General features: G+C 32.2%; 1 long non-coding RNA gene across 1 annotated transcript; it reads left to right on the top strand.

Annotated features, from left to right (window-relative positions):
• The first annotated feature begins 527 nt into the window (after nucleotides 1–527).
• On the top strand, nucleotides 528–1,840 carry LOC146534247 (uncharacterized). Its single transcript, XR_014878398.1, has 4 exons — nucleotides 528–686; nucleotides 891–942; nucleotides 1,249–1,329; nucleotides 1,726–1,840. It is a non-coding gene; the product is annotated as an uncharacterized LOC146534247 (long non-coding RNA).
• The last annotated feature ends 5,308 nt before the right edge of the window (nucleotides 1,841–7,148 follow it).

The following is a 7,148-nucleotide window of genomic DNA, read 5'->3' as shown; positions in this document are numbered from 1 at the left end:
TGTGTTTAGAATTCGGGCGGAAAGTGGAAATTGAAGAACAAAGTGTCTTGACACTAAGTTTCCTCTGTGTAAACTAAGTTCAAATTTGCATACGTGCGCGTGCCTCCAAATTTATTATTTTAATGTATATAATATTATATCGGACCTATTATATAATGACTATGCGACATATATGTGTAATGATTTTTTCTATGAAATAACTATAAGTTCGAAGTTGAGTTCTGCCACTCAACACGCAATGCCTCCAGAATTTGGCAGAAAGTGGGGAGCGGAGTGTCTTATGTGGTAGGCAGAGAGAACGTAGTATACGTAGTATACGTTCTCTCTGCCTACCCTGCTGTGTGCAGGATACAGAGTGAAGCTGTGATACGTTACACGCTTGTGTCCCTGGCGTTTATAAATAGGATATTGTACTTATCATAAATAATTATAAAAACTGATTAATTTTATTTATGTGCGGTGATATATGGAGGTCAAGGCCATTCCTGCCTGGTTTTCCAGAAATCCGATTGACTTTGTTATAAAATCTCATTCTCATATCAATAAGTTCATTACATTAGTGAGGATCACTAACGTTTGAGGGCTCTTTGCATAGTATACTAGGAACTACAGAAAATGTCGAAAGCTATTATATTATTCTTCATTGTTATCTTCGCCGTGTACGTGGTGGAATTAAAACCATTAAGGTATTTTTTTTGCGCTTTAAGTATGTTCTTAAATGGTTGTAAAAAAAAAAACAAAAAGGAATTATAACTTTGTCAATCAAATATACGGAAAGTTTTAGATTTTCCAATAAAAAGTTATTTTGTGAAACACTCGTTGCACCTATTTTATTTAAGATATTATATATTTAATTAATTTATTATTATCTTAACATTTATTTCTTTCAGCGATGCAGATGTTGACTGTAGCACACAACCAGGAGGATGTGATCCTAAGGAGGTATGGTATTCACATTTAGTTGTTTAGTTTACATATAAATACAGTTGGTAACATTTCGTATAGAGGATTCTTGGCCATCGTTGCGCATGCGCACAAGTGTGCGTTACGTGAGAATATAGTTAATATTTGTAATGTGGGTAAATCTCGATTTCCACTCTGGTAACGAGGCAACGTGCCGCGTTGAATTCTGCCACTCAACACACAATGCCCCAAGTATTCGGCGGAAATTGTAAAACGGGAGTTAAAAAAACAACATAATAAAATATGTCGGCGTTATCATTTATTTATAATATTTTTTTGTTTCAGATGAATCCTAGACCAAAACGGCATCTCCACTGTCTCTTCTTTCCTCATTTATGTATGCCACAATATGTGCCGGTATATTATGTAAGTTTACCATTATCTTTAAAGTTACATGAAACATATGGGGTGGGCTGGTCGTTTGCTGTAGCTAGTTCAACGATCACTCTACGACATACTTTTTTTTAGGATTAAATTATAATATTACAAATTCATATTTTGTTTAGACTTCAAATACATTTATACATTGAAATATACAATCAGCTTCACGCTGTATCCCGCACACAGCAGGGTAGGCAGAGGGAACCTAGTGTTAAAAACTCCGTTCCCCACTTTTGCCGGATTTTGGAGGCATTTCAATTAAATTGCAATTCAATTAAATTAATCATTCAAATTTTGTTTCACAATTATACTGACGTACCACATATTCATAGTGAAGTCATAATTAAATAATTTCTTTAATACTTTTAATTTTTTTTGCAGCCTCAGCAGTACTCAGTGCAAGGAGGTAACACCTATAATATTGTAAACGGACAGGGTAATAATAATTCAGTTGTTGTAAGCGGTTGAAATATTGATAATAAATATTACGAGCATTAAAATAATATATGTTTTGTTTACATTTTTTTATAAACTTAACTATTATTTGCCTAGAGATTTAAATTAAGAAGATATATAAAATAAATAATCTGTACTATAAAATTAAAAAATCAGTCGAAAATTGAAAATTTCGACAGCAATTTTACCTATTAAAATTAATTTTAGAAGAAACACTCATCAAATTCATTCTCAAGAGAACGTGAAATTTGGACAGATGTTTTCTTTCGTAATCTGGACATCCACTAAGAAGGGATTTTGAAAAATTTTAACCCTAAAGGGATGTAATAGGGGCTAAAAGTTTGTAACGCATTTTTTTTACACCGCCCCCGATTTTTATAAAATTTGAAATTTAGGATCTTAAAAATATATCATTGAACACATGTTTCGTGGTTGACTTCAATTCATCCCCTAGGGGTGTAAATAAGGGGTAGAAAGCTTACATGGAAAAATCTTTAAATTGCCGCTGATTTTTATAAAATTTGAAATAGAGACTCTTAAAAATATTTCATTGAACACATCTCTTATGGTTTATTAGAATTCACCCCTAAGCAATAAGCAGGCGAAGCTGCGCACGTCCGCTAGTATAATATATTATTATCATATCGACTACAGTACCTAAATTGATTTTATCATACAAAACGTTATTCCAATAGTTCATGACTGTGGGCTATATAGACAGAATCTGATACAGAAATTATAGCTTTAAAACACGTAACATTGTTTTGTACTATATTTCATAATAACATATAGTTAACTATTTATTTATTTAAAAATAAAATAAAATAGAAAAAATAATAATTATCATTGATTTTTTTTGTTTTGTTGTCGAAGGCTTCAAAAGGCTCGAGTTCGGCGAAAAATGAGATAAGTCTTAATGGGCACGGAGTGTCTTTACACTAGGTTCCCAAATTCCCTCTGTTAACCATGCTATATCCGACATTCATCGTGAATCTAAAAGAAAATCTAACTTGAACTACACCAACTTTTCAATACAATCATAAACTCCAAAATTAACTACAACAAAGGTCCTATAGAAATAATTCTCCAAGTTTGATATTCACTCATTAGCCCCCATCATTGTCGTCGTCTCTCTACCCCCCGGGACACGGATACGTCTATATGAAGTTTTGATTCACAATACATATTTGATTTAGACGAATTATCATCAGCGAGTGTATAGGATTTTTGAAGTTCCCAATCCTTGAATTTGATGTGGAGTTATGCAAAATATTATACAATATAATAAAATATTAGTTGGTCTGTGTTATTGTTGTATTCCGAGTAGAATATGAGTCCAATGGGACTCAGCCAGGCTAGGTTTTGTGAGACTTTACTAATAAACAGACGAAACATTGACATTTAAAATTCGTGAATAAAATCAATTTTCAATTTTCATTTCCTCTGCCTACTCTGCTTTCATGTAGCAAAGTAGGCAGAGGGAACTTATTATAGAGATGTATTGAGGTTATTGTAATTCTGGAGGTATTTGCCTCGACACCACAGGCGTTTACAGTCAAACATTTGTGCCCCTGTATTACAACTGGAATCAATGAAGTATTTGATTATATTATAAGCAAATCCTTGAACAAAACATAGTATATTATTATTCTCTTGCGTATCACCCACAGAATTCAATTCAAAGTTAGTTAATCATAAAAGTTTGAGAATGAACAAACATGTTAGGTATGGCAAAACCCCCCTTAATAAACTAACAATATTTTGGCTTTTGATTTTTTATTTATACCGAGTGTAACTCGATCGAAAGATCAACATTGGCCCATGGGTAGGACCATGGGGACCTCAATATGAATTTTTTGGAAAAAAAAACGGAATCTTGAATAGAGTTGGCAAATACAGTTTCGTACCATTTATATAATTGTTTAAACTATGAGACCAATGAAGAATGTATAGACATCAGTACTTTTTGAAATTACTTGTGATAAAAATAAAATAAAAAAATATATAATTCTGAGGTCTTATATAATTTTGATGAACGCAGAATTACAAAATAATATTATAATATAAACTAAAATCAACTGAAAGTAGAATACTTTGTCGCTGCGAGTTGTTTGTTAACAATATATGGGTCAAATAGTAATTAAAAATGTATATAGAACAAAGATCAAGGGCGGGCCGCTTTTAAAAACATAAATTTGCTGTATTTCAAATACAAACGAATTTATTTTAATAATATGTATATTGTTTATATAAAGTTTTTTTGTAACCATCGTGGCGACCTAATCATCATGTAAGGAACGGAGTGTTTTATCTCTCTCTCTGGGTTCTACCTGTTACTTTGCAGCGTAAAGCTTTGCATTGTCAATGTCAAGACGACGAGATGTTCCTGGAATATTTGTTTGACTTTGACCCTCATGAATTGAAAATAGCTCTTCTATTGTACAAGATGCTGAACTACAGACTGCTATAAAAGTTTAATGTGAGAGAAGTCAGAACTTGGAAATATATTCAAAAACACCACGAACGAAATATTTTAAAGTAAATTTAAAGGAAATCATCGTATTTGGTTTTAATTCTTTTATTTTTATTTTTCTTCTTAGAAATTACCTCTTTTCTTTGCCGACGCAATTCAAGACCCAATTTCTGAAACATTGCATATTGAATTGCAGAACCAACACTTCCTTCCAATTAACAAACTTCCGTTCCACACTTTACGTTTCATTCCCCTGAGTGGGAATTGAACCCACGATCTGTCGCTTTTACAGTTGCACTCTTGTACCCTTGCACCACGTCTGGCCTCTTTTAAAATATAATAATAAATGCAAAATAATTAAACGAAACTATCAACATTAATTGGATAGCTAAATGAATCATTCCTGCCTTCTGCTATCAGCAAAGATTATGAAATTCCTAAAGGAAGTTTTATTTGACAGAATGCTAACGTATAGCTTAATTAGTTTAAGCGTTTGGACCAAATCCAAAAGGTGTCACTTCAATTCCACGTACGTTCAAATTAGTTAGTCACTGTAAAGTAAACTTTGACTGTATAAGTATGGTTAGGGATTGAAATGTTAAAAAACCTTTTTTAGTTTAGTATATTTATATCTTATTATTGTTTAAGACAGTCACAGACTAGATATGAGATCAGTGGATATGACAAATTTCATAAGTCGATTCCCTTTCGTTTCATCAAATATTTACAAATAAAATTCGGTGATCCTTCGCAAAAAGTTGGATAACACGCGTTTGGACAAAAAAGGTCCAAAAAAATAAACATCCAGCCTCTAAATCGATTTACTTTCGGGAACTTTAAGAATACGGTACAGTTTTTTGGTAGAAAAATATTATAAGTAGACATACTCGTATATAATATTTTTCTGTAGCAGTGTAGCAGTCATTTACACCTTAAAGAGTGGGATTAGTTTTAACAAAATTTTAGTCATAATACAAGTTTTTTAGTCAAACATCAGTAAGCGTGATTGATGGTTATAGATTCGATTTCCACTCGAGTCAATGAATTATTTTTATGTTCCCATCACAGCGAGACAACACGTTGGGTAAGTGGCAAATAAAGAAATATACAACTTAGTGTTAACTCACTTAACACTAAGTTTTATATGTGCACCCTGCTATGGAACAGTCTAGCTAAAAAAAATAGTTTCTTTAGGTTCACGCTGTATCCTGTCAGAGGAAACCTAGGAGCGAGCTAATGGTTAAACTCTCCGTTCTTATTAAGACACTTCCGTTCCCCACTTTTCGCCGAATTCCGTCATTACCAGTGCGAGGAAATAAAAAGAATTAAATATTTTATATCCTAGTTAGGGAATCGAATCCACAACCTGTCGCGCTTACAGTCGCAAAGCTCGCCTTAAAAAAACAAAATAAAGAAAAAATAGATATTAAATATTTGAACTTGTCCTTTTGAGCGTATATTTTATTTAAAGGTCTACGCGGCGGCAGAGAGCCCGCGGCGTGAATAGTGTATTATTATTTGCTATTAAGGTATGAAATATGTCTAAAGTATGACCTAGTTTACTGAAAGATAAGTGGTTATTTAATGTTGAAACGCTTTTAAAATATATCATTTATAGGATTTTCTATTAAAAAGGATTTAACTTAATTGATGAAACTTAAACTTCCAAAATGATAAAAAAAAGATATATGTGTGTGTGTATGTTGATGATGTTAAATGTTTTTTTTTTATTTTTTTTCAGTTTCACACTATAAAACACGTTATGGCTCGAAAATTTGGCAAAAAGTGGAAAACGGAATGTTTTGACACTAAATTCCCTCTACCTACCACTCTATATACGGAATAAATCGTATAACAGAAAAAATATAAGAAACCTCAGTGCGGCTCATTAACACGACGTTCACCCTTTGAATGGATTAAAATCTGTGGAAAACGTAGTCTAAACGACTTTAAGCTTCAGTTTCTATTTTTAGAATTCCATGGTTTTTACTAACAGTCTTTTCCCATCTTTTTTCGTCTGTCTGTCATATTATAGCGGTAATTGATGAAGCTTATTTAGATTTATTCAGATGTTTCTTTATCAGTTTTGTTTATTTTTCAGCGAATTAAGTTCATTTTTATTTAATACTGACGTAACTTGCTGCCGTACTATATTTTATCAAAGAAAAAAAATAATACACAAAATTATTCTTTTACGAGTGGGAGTTGAACCCACAATCATCATTACACATTCAGATGCTTCCCCAACTAAAGTTGTTTATAATATTAATAAAATATAACACATAAATAAAAATTAATCTTTACACCTACAAACATTTGTTCAAATACTTTATGAACTAAATTCAAATTCATGGATTTCTCAATAATACTACTAACAAATTCTATGAAACGTTTTTAATATGAACTTCTGAATTGAGGGTGGTGTACCTGCATTCTCTGATAAGTGAATTAACTCTTTTGAGAAACGAAATTAACTCTTAGAAGGATTGACAGAAAGCGAATGGGATTAGGGGATGAAAGGCTTTGTATGTATAATACAATGTGATAGTAAGTGTATGGTGAAGTTAGAGTGTAAACGAGATGCTTTTGGATTCGATTCCAGAATGATTATATTAAAATTATTATCATTTTAATAGTATGGTAGACATAAGGCGGCGTTAAGTTCCGTTTCAACATGCATGGTCTCGAAATACTGGACGGCAAGTGGAGAATAATAGCACGTAACTGCTATATCGACGTGTATTTTTTTTTAGCTTCACTCTCTATCCCGTACTTAGCAATAATGTCAGAGGGAACCTGGGAACGTAATGTTACGGCACTCCATTTCCTACTTTCTGAAGAGAAGTAAAATATTAAATATTAATTTTTCTCTATT

This window comes from Heliconius melpomene, chromosome 11, assembly GCF_056956725.1.
Source record: "Heliconius melpomene rosina isolate 202511_hmr_F chromosome 11, ASM5695672v1, whole genome shotgun sequence".
NCBI classification, from domain to species: domain Eukaryota; kingdom Metazoa; phylum Arthropoda; class Insecta; order Lepidoptera; family Nymphalidae; genus Heliconius; species Heliconius melpomene.
Note: the sequence above shows the minus strand (reverse complement) of the source record. Positions and strands in the feature narration are given on the sequence as shown.